General features: G+C 43.8%; 1 protein-coding gene across 2 annotated transcripts in view; it reads right to left on the reverse strand.

Annotated features, from left to right (window-relative positions):
• The window catches only part of LOC140735573 (LITAF domain-containing protein-like), a 35,882-nt gene extending 21,009 nt beyond the window's left edge, over nucleotides 1-14,873 (reverse strand). The window contains exons 1-2 of one of the 2 annotated variants that reach the window (XM_073060775.1): nucleotides 14,748-14,795; nucleotides 5,324-5,397 (exon numbers count right to left, since the gene is read on the reverse strand). The gene's annotated coding sequence lies outside the window, so the exon portion shown is untranslated. Of the gene's footprint in view, nucleotides 1-5,323; nucleotides 5,398-14,747 lie in introns of both variants that reach the window. The other variant, XM_073060774.1, reaches the window with a different exon arrangement.
• Between the last annotated feature and the right edge of the window lie 505 nt (nucleotides 14,874-15,378).

The following is a 15,378-nucleotide window of genomic DNA, read 5'->3' on the forward strand; positions in this document are numbered from 1 at the left end:
CCATACCATCCAAGAAGAGATCCCAATGATCCAGAAATCTGAAACCCTGCCCTCTGCACCACTTGATCAACCACTCATTCATCTGTACCATCATCTTACTCCTGTCCTGACTATCACATGGTACAGGGAGTAATCTAGAGATTACTACCTTATGGGTCCTGCTCTTCAGCCTCCTCCTAACTCCCTATACTCACCGTGCAGGACCTCTTCTCTCTTTCTACCCACATCATTGGTGCCAATTTGCACCACAATCTCTGGCTGCTCACCCTCTTGAGAATCTTCTACAGCTGTTCTAAGACATGTTACACCCTAGTACCTGGGAGGCAACACACCATCCTGGCATCTTTCACAGCAATAAAATTTCCTGTCTGTTCTTCCCCCTGCCCCCCGCTAACTATCAAGTCTCCTATCACTCTGCCTTGCCTTACACTGCTGAGCCTCGGCCAGTCACAGTGCCACTGCTCTGGCTGCTGTTGCTGTGTCCTGAGAGGTCATTCCCCCCCCCCCCCCCCAGCAGTATGCAAAGGGATATGTTTGTCGATGAGAGGAATGACCACAGGGAACCTTGTACTGAATGCTTATTCCCCTTACTTCTCCCAGTGGTCACCCATCTACTATCTGAAGCCTGCACTATGGGTGTGACCACCTCATTAAATGTCTAATTTTCAGCCACCCAGATGATCGCGACTACATCCAGCTCCAGCTCCTAGACTTTGTCCATCAGGAACCAGAGTTGGGTGCACTTCCTGCAAGTACAGTTAGCAGGGAGACTGTTAGGTACTCTGAAATCCCACATCTTACAGGAGAAGCATTCCACTGCCTGAACTACCATCCCGTCTACACTTGTTAAAGCTCCACCTTCTCAAGCTTGAAGTTCTAGCTTGCGCTTGTTCTTGCCCAAGCCTGCTGAACCAAAGCCTGGCCACTGTAATACTGTCCACTCCAACAATGGCCACTCCACTTACACCTAGTTTTTTTTTATTATTGGTGCCCGCTGAGTCCAAGAGAGATAATTATGATTGTAGCTGCCGAAAAGTTCCGAAAGGCACAAAGTCTCATGAATGAACGTTTTCTCACGATGAATGCAGCCCAACGATGACCATGCTATCTTCTCGCAGCTACCATTAGGCAAGAGGCAATGAAGCCTGAAGTCCCACACCACCAAATTAAAGAACAGCTACTTCCTTTCAACCACTCTGTTCCAAAACTAACTTACTCAACAATCACTACAGTTTAGCAACACCATGACAACTTTGCACAAAAATAGACTTTTTTTTTTGCACGCTTTAGAAACATAGAAAACCTACAGCACAATACAATCCCTTCGGACCACAAAGTTGTGCCAAACACGACCCTACCTTAGAAATTACTAGGCTTACCTATAGCCCTCTATTTTTCTATGCTCTGTGTACCTATCTAAAAGTCTCTTAAAAGACCCCATCATATCGGTCTCCACCACCGTAGCTGGCAGCCCATTCCACGCACTCACCACTCTGAGTAAAAAAAACTTACCCCTGACATCTCCTCTGTACCTACTCCCCAGCACCTTAAACCTGTGTCCTCTTGTGGCAACCATTTCAGCCCTGAGAAAAAGCCTCTGACTATCCACATGATCAATGCCTCTCATCATCTTATACACCTCTATTAGGTCACCTCTCAACCTCCATCGCTCCAAGGAGAAAAGGCCGAGTTCGCTCAACCTATTCTCAGAAGGCATGCTCCACAATCCAGGCAATATCCTTGTAAATCTCCTCTGTACCCTTTCTATGGCTTCCACATCCTTCCTGTAGTGAGGCAACCAGAACTGAGCACAGTACTCCAAGTGCAGTCTGACCAGGCTCCTATATAGCTGCAACATTATCTTTTGGCTCCTAAATTCAATTCCACGATTGATGAAGGCCAATACACCATACGCCTTCTTAACCACAGAGTCAACCTACACAGCTGCTTTGAGTATCCTATGGACTCGGACCCCAAGATCCTTCTGATCCTCCACACTGCCAAGAGTCTTACCATTAATACTATATTCTGCCCTCATATTTGACCTACCAAAATGAACCACTTCACACTTATCTGGGTTGAACTCCATCTGCCACTTCTCAGCCCAGTTTTGCATCCTATCAATGTCCCGCTGTAACGTCTGGCAGTCCTCCACACTATCCACCACACCCCCAACCTTTGTGTCATCAGCAAACTTACTAACCCATCCCTCCACTTCCTCATCCAGGTTATTTATAAAAATCACAAAGAGAAAGGGTCCCAGAGCAGATCCCTGAGGCACCCCACTGGTGACTGATCTCCATGCAGAATAAGACCCGTCTACAACCACTCTTTGCCTTCTGTGTGCAAGCCAGTTCTGGATCCACAAAGCAATGTGGATCCCAAACCACATTAGATCCCAAACCTCTTTATTTTCTCAATAAGCCTTGCAGAGAGTACCTTATCAAATGCCTTGCTGAAATCCATATACTCTACATCTACTGCTCTTCCTTCATCAATGAATGTGTTTAGGCACATCCTCAACAAAATTCAATCAGGCTCGTAAGACACGACCTGCCCTTGACAAAGCCATGCTGACTACTCCTGATCATATTATACCTCTCCAAATGTTCATAAATCCTGCCTCTCAGGATCTTCTCCATCAACTTACTAACCACTGAAGTAAGACTCAGTGGTCTATAATTTCCTAGGCTATCTCTTCTCGCTTTCTTGACTAAAGGAACAACATTTGCAAACCCCAAACCTCCAGGACCTCTCTCGCCCCCATTGATAATCAAAGATCATTGCCAGAGGCTCAGCAATCTCCTCCCTCGCCTCCCACAGTAGCCTGGGGTACATCTCATCTGGTCCCAGCGATTTATCCAACTTGATGCTTTCCAAAAGCTCCAGCACATCTTCTTTCTTAATATCTACATGCTCAAGCTTTTCAGTCTGCTGAAAGTCATCACTACAATCACCAAGATCCTTTTCCATAGTGAATACTGAAGTATTCATTAAGTACCTCTGCTATTTCCTCTGGTTCCATACACACTTTCCCACTGTCACACCTGACAGGTTCTATTCTTTCACATCTTATCCTCCTGCTCTTCATTTACTTGTAGAATGCCTTGGGGTTTTCCTTAACCCTGCCTGCCAAGGCCTTCTCATGGCCTTCCTATTAGCCTTATAATCTTCTAAATCTCTAACATCACCTAGCTCTCTGAACCTTTTGTAAGATTTTATTTTCTTCTTGACTAGATTTATTACAGCCTTCTGCTGTAATAATTGTACACCATGGTTCCTGTACCCTACCATAACTTCCCTGTCTCATTGGAACATACCTATACAGAACGCCACACAAATATCCCCTGAATATTTGCCACATTTCTTCCATGCTTTTCCCTGAGAACATTTGTTTCCAATTTAAGCCTCCAATTTCCTGCCTGATAGCTTCATAGTTCCCCTTACTCCAATTAAACGCTTTTCTAACTTGTCTGTTCCTATCTCTCTCCAATGCTATTGTAAAGGAGACAGAATTATGATCACTGTCTCCAAAATGCTCTCCCACTGAGAGATCTGACACCGAACCAGGTTCATTTCCCAAAACGAAATCAAGTACAGCCTCTCCTCTTGTAGGCTTATCTACATATTGAGTCAAGAAACCTTCCTGAACACACCTAACAAACTCCACCCCATACAAACCCCTTGCTAAGGAGATGCCAATCGATATTTGGGAAATTAAAATCTCCCATCACGACAACTCTGTTATTATTACACCTTTCCAGGATCTGTTTCCCTATCTGCTCCTCAATATTCCTGTTACTATTGGGCGTCCTAAAAAAAACACCAAGTTATTGACCCCTTCCTGTTCCTTATCTCCACCCACAGAGAGTCCATAGACAATCCCTCTATGATGTCCACCTTTTCTGTAGCCATGACACTATCTCTGATCAACAGTGTCACGCCCCCACCTCTTTTGCCTCCCTCCCTATACTTTCTGAAATATCTAAAACCCGGCACTTGAAGTAACCATTCCTGTTCCTGAGCCATCCAAGTCTCTGTTATGGCCACCACATCATATCTCCAAGTACTGATCCACGCTCTAAGCTCATCCGCTTTGTTCACAACACTTCTTGCATTAAAATAGACACATTTCAAACCTTCGGTCTGAGCACGTTCCTTCTCTATCACCTGCCTATCCTCCCTTTTCTCTATTTGTGAGCCAACTTCCTCTTCCCCAGGCTCTTCAGTTCGGTTCCCACCCCCCAACAATTCTAGTTCAAACTCTCCCCAGTGGCCTTAGCGAACCTCCTGCCAGATATTGGTCCCCCTGGGATTCAAGTGCAACCCGTCCTTTCTTGTAAAGAAGTGTATATTAATTTAGGTTTTCTTAATGCTATGCTCATGTTGTTATATGCCTCTCAGTGCTGCATCAAACAAGAATTCCATTCAACCTGTGCAAGCACATACTTGAGATAATCTCAAATTGTACTTTGAACTATGCAAATACATTGCAGATTTTATTCTTCCTTATAATTTTGATTTGATTCAAATAAAGTTATCAAAGTTATCAAACTGCAAACAAAGAAACAAAGACAAGAGCTATGATCAGAAATAGCAGTATTACTACTTCTACCTCCACCTCTACTGTAAATCTAAAGCCATTTCATTGGGTCTCCTGCTGATGATCTTGTAGGCCAGAAGAAACTGCAGTCTGATCAAGGACAGGGGAAGCAGACAAGCCAGTTGTCTTTGTTTCCCCCATTCTGTGGACTCTGAACAGTTTTCTTGCTCTTGGATAATCTAATCAGAGCAACTGAATGTGGACAAAGGAAGCTTCAGGTAATGATCTGCAAAAACCTGAGACCATTCTCAAACAAATAGCCAATTGTTATGTAAGGGGAATGGACTCTGAACTGATCCGTGCTCTGGGACAATCTAATCAGAGTAATATACCTGATACCATTCTCAGAGGGAGTAGCTACTTGTTTTGTAAAATGCCAGACCTGCAATCGGTAATCTCATTAGACTCTGTCTGGGTTGCCTCATTTAACTGGTTTGGACCAGTCAGAGTGTAACGACACAACTACACAAGGCTCGGGTGGGCAGAGCCATGGAACAATGTTGGTCATAGCCCTTTACAATGACCAGTAAGAGTGACCCAGGTAGGTCAGGTGACCTTGAGCCAATGGGATGGAGCTCCAATGGTTCAATTGATGAGGAACAGTATAAGACTCAGGAGCTCCAAATACACAGCAGTCATAACTCTCCCGCAGCCAGAGACCAACCATCGCGGATAAGGAGGACCCCACGGACACGAGGAGATTGGGACCACGAGTATCACCTGGGCAGTGTAGACTCCTTTTCCGGGTAATATCCTTTTCTCTTCATTGACTGTTCATGGACTGTCAGGGAATTCTAGTAGGGTGCACACAGAGACAGTTTGTGAACCCACGTGCTTTTAGTTGAAACCATAAAAGTTACTTGCCGGTAGCTACAGATTCTCTGTGCCTCACTGATCATTATTACAAGGGGTGATTCTTGTAGCAATCTTAACAATAAAAAAGATTGAATGAAAGTATTGCAATAGAAAATCATCCAACACAGCATAAAGCTATATGTTTCTCTGTAACCACAAAGTCAGATTCATGCCATCATTCAACTTTATTTACCAAAAATGTTTTTAAAAGGCAAGAGTTTGACAAGGCACCACATCAAAACTGTAGCTCTTCTCTCTCTGCTTTGAGGTTAGCAAGCTCAAAAATAGGACAGACACTAGAATTGTTCCACTGCTAAACATTTAGATAGTTCAGTTACAGCTGGATGATTTTTCTCTATGAGATATCTGCTTCAAAGTATCAGCCTCTCATGTTACTTGTTGGACTACCACTTCCTGTTGAAGTCACCCAATATTCCTCATTATCAAAAAGGTCAAGATTAAAGTACAGATAAACTGTTCTAAAATCTAATACAACTGAAATGCACTCTGCTGTATGAGCCTGAAATTCTACATGAAAGCTTAAGCACCAACTTATTTTAAAGTAACTACAGTAGAAAATAAAAATCAGTAAAATTTATGGGTGGCACACAAACAGGAGCATTTCATGGTATCTCAGTACATGTGACAATAATAAACAAATATAATGATCAAGTATCAAGAGCAATCCCTGTAGTACTCTACTAATTACATTCCTTCAGCCTGAAAAGGACCATTTTTCTTCCCACTGACTTCCAGTTTTCAGTCTATGCCAACACACTTCCTCCAATACTTTGGCTCTTAAATTTATACACCAGCCTAATACATGGCATTGTATAGAATGCGTTTTGGAAATCTAAATACACTAGATCAACCAGGTTCCTCGCTCAGCTTGTCAAATCCTTAAGAAAATAACTGAACAAAATCTGCTGCCATGATTGAGACAAAGCTGGGATATAACAAGACAACAGAAAGAGATTTGTTTTTGAATGCCCCACCAAATCCTGAGGCTGAAGAGATTCACTCTACATAATAACTTCCTTTGTACTTCAGTGAAATACATCCGGATAACAAGATTATTTGCAAGCCTGCACTGAAATATCTAATTACAATATTTCAGTTTACAGCAGACACCAGAGAACTGAACTATGGACCTAGCAACATAATGCAGCTGAAGGCTTTGCTCCCAGATGAGCTCAATAATACCTTCTATGCTCATTTAAGCATCAAAACATGGAAGTACCTCGAACTCACAAAGCCTCTGAGGACCCTGCGATTTCAGTCTCTGAGACCGACGAGAGCATCCTTTAAGAAGGTGAATGCATGGAAAGCACCCAGCCCAGATGGGGTGCCTGGCTTAGTAATATAGACCTGGGCTGATTACCTTAATCCCTCACTTTGGTAGTCTGAGTTACCCATCTACTTCAAGCAGACTTCAATTATACCAATGCCCAAGAAGAACGTGGTAACCTGCCTCAATGACTATCATCCACCGAGATGAAGTGTTTTGAGAGGTTGGTGATGAAACATATCAACTCCTGCCTGTGGAGCGACTTGGATCCACTCCAAATTGACCTCCATCTGACACTTCTCAGCCAGGTTCTGCATCCTATCGATGTCACACTGCAACCTCTAACAGTCCTCCAGACAATTCACAACACCCCCAACCTTCATGTCATCAGTAAACTTACAAACTCATCCCTCCACTTCCTCATCCAGGTCATTTATATACATATATTTTTAAAAAATCACAAAGAGAAGGGGTCCCAGAACAAATCCCTGCGGAACACGAGCTCCATGCATAAGACAAACCATCTACAACTACCCTTTGCCTTCTGAGGGCAAGCCAATTCTGGATCCACAAAGCAAGGTCTCCTTAGAACCCATGCCTCCTTACATTCTGAAGGAGTCTTTCATAGAGAAACTTATCAAATGCCTTATTGAAATCCATATACTCTACATCCACTACTCTCAATGTGTTTTGTTATATCCTCAAAGAATTCAATCAGGCTCGTAAGGCATGACCTGCCCTTGACAAAGCCACACTAACTATCCTTGATCAGATTATGTCTGTCCAAATGCTCATAAATCCTGTCTCTCAGGATCTTCTCCAACAACCTGCCCACCATTGAAGTAAGACTCACTGGTCTATAATTTCCTAGGTTATCTCTACTCCCTTTCTTGAACAAGAGAACAACATTTGCAACCTTCCAATCTTCCGGTACTTCTCCCATCCTGTTGATGATGTAAAGATTTTCGCCAGAGACTCTGCAATGTCCCCCCTCGCTTCCCACAGTAGCCGGGGTGTATCTCATCCACTCCTGACAACTTACCTACATATTAATGGAAACTTTGCCTCATTTGCGCAGTTACAAGCAATTTACAATATCCTTGCATCTAGTTTTTTTTTTAGATATTTACAAATTCAAGATTATGTTAGGAAATATATACCTAATTTTGAAGTTTTAGACAAACATGAGTCCCTGGAGGCAATAAATAAATTTGATCCGGTTACTCGTAGTGCTATATCCTATTTTTATCAGATCCTACGTAATGGAGTTCGGGTGAATACTGCAGGTCTTAAGCAGGCATGGGTGGATGAATTGGATATCGAACTGACAGAAGAAGTCTGGGATGAGTGTTTAAAGAGTATACATGATTGTTCGGTCAACGTCAGACACAGACTTAAACAGTTTAAAACAATACATAGACTCCATTATTCCAAAGAAAAGTTGCACAGCTTCTACCCTGATGTTTCACCAGTTTGTAATAGATGTAAATCTGAGAACAGTAACTTGTCACATTCATTCTGGTCATGTTGTAAGCTTTATGCATACTGGAGAAGTATTTTTCACTGTTTCCCTGAGGCTTATGGGAAGCGGTGGGAACCAGACCCGCTCATAGCCATTCTTGGAGCAACAAGCTCCCTATCTTCAGCCAATAAGTATGAAAAAATGACTACTGTTTGGAATGGTGATTGCTAAAAAGTTAATCCTGCAAATGTGGAAAATGGACTCTTTACCTACGTACGACCTGTGACTGAGAGAACTGGCAAATACTTTACATTTGAAGAGACAGACTATGTAATGAGGACAGAGGGGACATCTTTGAAAGGATACGGGGCCCTGTATTGGACTTGCTTATAGGGTGACTTTTGCCTTTATACTTTTCTCCCTTTTGCTGCTCAATATTTAACTTGATTTTGTTATGGTCGTGGTTTTTGTGGATGTGCTGTATTTTTCTTGTTGTTTGTTTGTAGAATTTTTTTTAAAACTTATCTAGCTTAATGCTTTTCAAAGGCTCCAGCATATCCTCTTTCTTAACGTCTATATGCTCAACCATTTCAGTCTGCTGACAGTCATCTCCACGATTGCCAAGGTCCTTGTCCCTGGTGAATACTGAAGCAAAGTATTCTTTAAGTACCTCCATTACCTCCTCCGACTCCATGAACACATTTCCCCTATCTCACCTGATTGGCCCTATTCACACATGGCTCATCTTTTCGCTCTTCATATACTTTTCCTTAATCCTGCTTGCCAAGGCCTTCTCACGGCACCTTCTAGCTCTCCTAATTTCACTCTTAAGCTCCTTCCTGACAACCTTGTAATTTTCTAGAACTGTATCCATACCTAGTTTCTTGAACCTTTGGTAAGCTTTTCTTTTCTTCTTAACTAGATTTTCCACATCCAACGAGGACTCTTCATCTCATACTCGGAATATTTATTGTTTATTTATTGTTATTACTTCTTTTATTTCCTTTTGTATTAGTACAGTTTGTTGTCTTTTGTACATCGATTGTTTGCCTATCTTGTTGTGTGTGATCTTTTATTCAATTGTGAGCATGATGCTATCTCTACCATACATTACATTAGCGATCGTACTACCTGGCTGATGTATGTATTAGATTTACACCAGGCATACTGCTAAAAAAAATGCATATCCTTGCCCACAAAGTTTTTGCAAACAGCACACAGAAGACACTCTTAAGACATGAAAGCAGAGCTTGTGGCCAGATGAGACCAAGGTGGAGGGGTCTGTGGGAGGAGCCACAGGAGCAGTCAGCAGAGGGGTGTGTCCAGACAGGTATACACATAGTTTACCACATTACCATCCCTACAACAGACACAAAATGCTGGAGGAACTCAGCAGGCCAGGCAACACCTATGGGAATGAATAAACAGTTGACATTTTGGCCTGAGGTAGGGGGAAGAAGCCAGATTAAAAAACAGTTGGGGGGGAGGGGAAGAAGGAAAGCTAGAAGGTGATAGGTGAAGCCAGGTAGGTAGGAAAGGTAAAGGGCTGAAGAGGAATGAGTCTGGTAGGAGAGGAGAGTGGGCCATAGGAGAAAGGAAAGGAGGAGGTCACCCAGGAGAAATATAAAAGTATGGTGAAGAACATCATCAGCTGCTGTTCTTCAACAGCAGGACTGGAAATCCTGTCGGGATCCATGGCCAGGTGAATGCTACTAAATACAGAGAGATCCTGGATCGAAACCTGCTAGCCTCTGCCAGAAAGCTTAAATTGGGGAGGAAGTTCATCTTCCAGCTGGATTACGATCCTAAGCACATTCCCAGAGCAACTAGATGTCTTTGAGTGGCCCAGTCAGAGTCCCGACCATAACTCAATTGAAAATCTCTGGCAAAGCCCCAAGACTGCACCCACTGCCACTCCCCAACTACCCTGATATGGCTTGAACAATTTTGCAAGGAGGAATAGGCAAATCTTGCTTCATCATGTTCTGCACAGTTAATATCCAAAAAGACTGCTGACTGTATTAGCTGCAAGAGGTGGTTCAAGTATTGAGCAAAGAGGGAATGAACACTTTTGAACTATTGACATTTCAGTTTTGAATTTTTTTTTTGTTTTTCATGTTTTAAAATTTTTCCTATATTTTGGGCTCTACTGTGAAAAAAGAAGCATGTGATTCACAAATAAAAATTCTCAGTTACATTCATTAAAATTCCTGGTTGTATTACTAATTTATGTGAAAAAGGGGAAGGGACTGAATACTTTTACAAAGTATATCAAAAGCTTTTTTTTAAAAAAAAAGGCTTCTATTATTTATTTATTTAGCACTACAGCACAGAATTGGCCCTTCCAGCCTTTTGAGTCACAGAGAAGTAGAACATAGAAACAAGACCTTCAGCCCATCTAGTCCATACCAAAACCATTTAAACTGCCTATTCACAATGACCTGTGGGACCACAGACCTCCATATCCCTACTATCCATGTACCTATCCAAACTTCTCAAGCATTGCATGGACCACTTGCGCTGGCAGCTCAATCCGCACTCTCCTGACCCCTAAGTGATTTCCTCTCATGTTCCCCTTAAACTTTTCACCTTTCACCCTTAAGCCATGACCTCTGGTTGTAGTCACACCAAACCAAAGTGGAAAAAGCCTGCTTACATTTACTATAACTATACCCCTCATAATTTTGCATACCTTTATCAAATCCCCCCTCAATCTTCTACATTCTAAAGAATACAGTCCTAACATATTTAACCTTTCCTTATAACTCCAGTCCTCCAGACCCAGCAACATCTTTGATTATGTTATCCCCATAATAAATTTAACCAAATCTGTCATAAGGGGGGCATTGGGAGCGGACCCAAAAGCAAGACACAGACACTGAACTACCAGGAACAGGACTAGGTGTGAGAAGGAAGCAAGGAAAGTGAGGAAGAAAGGACGCTGGACATGACACAGACCCTGGATGAGACAAGGATTCCGGGCCTGGGCTAGGACTTGACGAGGATAGCGGAACCAGGACATAGAATTGGGAACTAGAAGCCTGGGCTTGGACTCTGAGCCAGAGACCGGACAAGGACCCAGAACCTGCGTCTTGACTCGGGCTCGGACTCCAGAACCAGGCAAGGACAAGAATTGGCTACAGGACGAGGAGAGGCAACAGGACTGGATGTGAGACTCATGGACAGGACGAGGGAACCCCAGCAATGGGCCCAGCAAGGTACTCCTGGGCTGGGCGAGGCACAGGACAAGACGAGAACACAAAGCCGTGGCTTGGACAGGACAAGGATCTTGGACGTGACTAGGACTGGACGAGACCCCAAAGCCTTGACTTGGTCGAGGAAGAGACAGGAACACAAAGCCTTGGTCGAGGGACAGACAGGAACATGGAACACCGAGCCGGGACCCCTCCTTGGATACAGGACATAGGGCCAGGACTCATTACACAGAAAACAGAGCCGGTACCCTTCCTAGGGTACAGGACGTAGGGCCGGGACTCATCACACAGAACACAGAGCCGGGACCCTTCCTAGGGTACAGGATGTAGGGCCGGGACTCATCACACAGAACACAGAGCCGGGACCCTTCCTAGGGTACAGGATGTAGGGCCAGGACTCATTACACAGAACACAGAGCCGGGACCCCTCCTTGGGTACAGGATGTAGGGCCAGGACTCATTACACAGAACACAGAGCCAGGACCCTTCCTAGGGTACAGGATGTAGGGCCAGGACTCATTACATAGAACACAGAGCCGGGACCCTTCCTAGGGTACAGGATGTAGGGCCAGGACTCATCACACAGAACACAGAGCCGGGACCCTTCCTAGGGTACAGGATGTAGGGCCAGGACTCATTACACAGAACACAGAGCCGGGACCCCTCCTTGGGTACAGGATGTAGGGCCAGGACTCATTACACAGAACACAGAGCCAGGACCCTTCCTAGGGTACAGGATGTAGGGCCGGGACTCATCACACAGAACAGAGCCGGGACCCTTCCTAGGGTACAGGATGTAGGGCCGGGACTCATTACACAGAACACAGAGCCGGGACCCTTCCTAGGGTACAGGATGTAGGGCCGGGACTCATTACACAGAACGCTGAACATGACGAGACAGTTCCCAATGCTAGGCAGCGGCAAGCCACCAGACCTACCTAGCAAAGGCGTGAACACAGAAGTTCCAAACAGGGTGAGACTCCAGGCACAGGCGAGGCGAGGCGAGGCACCAGGCAGGAAGGCGAAGGGAAGGGATACAGACAGAGGGTTTGGAGAGGAACAATCCAGCAGCCAGAGGCTGAATCCTGAAGCTATTTATGAAGCCAGCCCAAACAAGAATCAGCTGCCTCAACAGAAACTGGGGAAACCCGGAAAACCTGGAATAAGGAACATGGACCGGACCGTGAACCAGAATGCAGATTTCACAGACCGGACCATGACAAAATCTGTACATCCTTTCCTGACAGATATATCATCACACCATCCTGACAAACTGGTAAATTTTTAGCACCATGTCCATTTCAGTCCTCAGCCTTCTCCACTGCCACAGCAAGGCCAATTGCAAACTAGAAGTACAACAGCTCATATTCTCTCTGTAGTTAACAGTCCAATGGTCTGAACTTTGAATTTTCCAGTTTCAGGTAATTCACAAACCAGCCCCACGTCCTCATTAGGTTCGTCTCCGACTCCCACTAGTCCACCCTAGCCCCCCTCTTTCTTTGTTCACCTTTGTCACCCCTCTGCTACCTGGTTCCATCTCTCACATATCTGTCCACCTGGTTTCTTTGGTTCATCTTTCCCATCTCCTCCTCCACCTGCAGCTCATTATTCCCTTTCTACTCTCACCTATTACACTGTCTCTTGGTTCCTATCCCACCCTCTCCTCCGCACCCACTTCTATCTGCCTAATCTTTGCAGTTTGCACTATCTTCAGTCTCGCCCCTATATATTGCCCATCTTAGTCAGAATCAACTTTGGCATATGCCATTAAATCTGTTGTTCTGCAGCACCGGTATATTACCGTACTTAATAAAATCTGCAAATTGCAGTAAGTATATCTAAAAAATAAACAAGTACTGTAGTGCAAAAGAGAGGGAAATATATTGAGGTAGTGTTTATGGGTCCGTTCAGAAATCTAAAGGCAGAGGGGAAGAAACTGTTCCTGAAATATTGAGTGTGTCCTTAGGCTCCTGCACCTCATCCTTGAGGGTAATTGTCAATGAGAAGAGGGTACGTCCTGGGTGATAGGGGTCCTTAACGATAGATCCTGATGCACCTCTACAGATGTTACTTCACCCACCGCGTTCTTCCAGCGGCGTACATTTAGTGCCAGAAATGCTCAGGTTTCACAATTCAATATAACTTCCTTTACTTCTCAATTCTATTATTCTAGCTACAAACCCCTGTAATGTTTATTTTTGGGTGACGCATGGCTAACTTGGGATTAAAAAACTTTTATGACGTATACCCAAGTCCTACCACTCCGCAAAGCCCGTCAAATGATTGAAAATACCTTCCACTATGAGTATTTGCGTTTGTATTTAAAATGATTTGTTTACTGTTTGATCCCCAGAACGATGGCTACGTTGACGGAGGGGGGGAGGGGGAGCGTAATAAAATGGGTAAGCCATTGGCAGATAAAGATCACCACAAATGTGAAACAGCGCATTATGTTTAAAAGGAAGAGAGCACTTTATATCATCCGCAAATCTATAAGGCGAGGTCCCGTTTTGACAGCGCCATCATGGAACTCTGACTGGCTACCGTTCACTTTTTGTCCTGAATCCAGTTAATAGTGCATTATCTTAGCTTCCCCAATTCCGTCCTTTTTTTAATTAGAATACACTGGTAAATATCTGTATTTGCCATAATTACTTTACCGATGGTAACGATGCCATTTCTATGAACTCTAGATTTTTCGTACTAATTCTCCCGTCCTTTCTCTTCCTCCTTGCGAAACTTTATTAAACAAACCTTTGATTCATGATCACTCTCGGGAAAAGGATTCAGCGTTTTAATGGAACGCCTTATATTTACTGAAATGGAGACTAATTGCGCCCATAACTCCTCCACACAAACATGCTAGAGAATAGCTAAACATACCCAAGACTGTGAACAACATATCTCAAGCACTTTCCACCAAATAAATTAAACTCTTCCCACCAACTCAACAGGTCGTTTAATTGATCACCCCACTTCACAAACTCTCACTGATCTGTCTGCAGATTCCGCTAAAGAAAGTGGGGGACGAATCGAGTGTGTGCAGGTGAAAAATAGACCGTCGTAATCTCTCATGGCTGCTAAAGGGCGCGGTACAGATAGTGCCCAACTAATTTTAAAATGTACATTCACGCGAGCCTCGGGAGTATTTACTAAACTCCGCCACAATCGTTAACTCTCCAAGAGAACAGACAGACCAAAATAAGTTCAGAACATAGTACTAGCCGTTTTTTTAAAAAATTGAACAAAGTATTTAACTTGTCAACAGGTAATTATCCTGGAACGATTTTACTTTAATTACAAATTCTTACAACTGTATCTTACCTTATTTCTGCGTCGATAGCTTTCACTAGAAACCAACTCTAAACTAAAAATGATAACCGCTTCCGTCACCAAGCGCCTCCGCAAAATACCGAGCTCAACTGCGTCACGTGACTATCGGGCGCCGTTGACGTTTATTGATCGCCAGCATGTCCACTTATTTCTTATGTATTATGTTGAGTATTTGACCGTAAACCGGTGTTCCTTGTTGCTGGAAGTGACCTTTCTCATTTGGTGTGATCCTAACTCTTACAGAACGCCAAGGTCCACATTGACTTAGAAACTTTCCAGAGTAACATAAACTAATATATAGGGATGTGACATGCGGATCAAACAAATAATGATAAAAGTGCACGTGAGGGTAAGCACTGAAACCTGATCTCAGCAGCTGCAAACAGAAATGGATATTCCGGTAAAAAGCAGATTGTTGGGTGAAAGTGAGTTAACACTTTAAAGGTCGGCAAAGGTGCCAACAGACATTGAAAGATAGGAGAGGACATTGCAGGTCTCAGAGAAAACAGGTCTACGGTGGATGCAATCCCACTGGCTCTCCAATCCGTCTTGGGTCACCTGGACACAGGCAATACCTGTGTCAGGCTGCTCTTTGTTTACAGACGCAAACACCAGGAAATCT

This window comes from Hemitrygon akajei, chromosome 11, assembly GCF_048418815.1.
Source record: "Hemitrygon akajei chromosome 11, sHemAka1.3, whole genome shotgun sequence".
NCBI classification, from domain to species: Eukaryota; Metazoa; Chordata; class Chondrichthyes; order Myliobatiformes; family Dasyatidae; genus Hemitrygon; species Hemitrygon akajei.